Below are 814 nucleotides of genomic sequence, written 5' to 3'. Positions count from 1 at the left end.
ATCTTTATAGAGAGTAGGCCAGTAGAAGCCACATTGGAGGACTTTAGTGGCTGTTCGCTCACTTCCAAAATGTCCTCCATACTGTGATCCATGGCAGTGCCATAGGATCCTTTGTGCTTCTTCTCTGGGTACACATCTGCGGATCACTCCGTCAGCACATCTCTTAAAGAGATATGGTTTATCCCATAGGTAGTACTTGGCATCTGAAATTAATTTCTTTCTTTGCACTCTGCTGTACTCCTGGGGTATGAACCTCACAGCTTTATAGTTTGCAATATCTGCAAACCATGGAGCTTCCTGAATGGCAAAGAGTTGCTCATCTGGGAAAGTCTCAGAGATCTCAGTAGAAGGGAGGGACACCCCAGCTACTAGTTCTATTCGGGACAGATGATCAGCTACTTGGTTCTCTGTCCCTTTCCTGTCTCTTATTTCTATATCAAACTCTTGCAGAAGCAACAGCCATCTGATAAGCCTGGGTTTTGAATCCTGCTTTTTGAGTAAGTATTTAAGAGCGGCATGGTCAGTGTACACAACCACTTTGGATCCCACTAGATAGGATCTAAACTTGTCAATGGCATAGACCACTAAAAGTAACTCTTTTTCTGTGGTTGTGTAATTCTTCTGTGCGTCATTTAGAACACGGCTGGCATAATAAATGACGTGCAGAAGCTTGTTATGCCTCTGTCCCAACATTGCACCAATGGCATGGTCACTGGCATCACACATTAGTTCGAATGGCAATGCCCAATCTGGTGCAGAGATGACTGGTGCAGTGACCAGCTTAGCTTTCAGGGTCTCAAATGCCTGCAGACAC

Source organism: Arachis duranensis, chromosome 2 (assembly GCF_000817695.3).
Source record: "Arachis duranensis cultivar V14167 chromosome 2, aradu.V14167.gnm2.J7QH, whole genome shotgun sequence".
Classification (NCBI taxonomy): Eukaryota; Viridiplantae; Streptophyta; class Magnoliopsida; order Fabales; family Fabaceae; genus Arachis; species Arachis duranensis.
The sequence above is the reverse complement of the archived record's forward strand: the minus strand, read 5'-3'. Positions refer to the sequence as shown.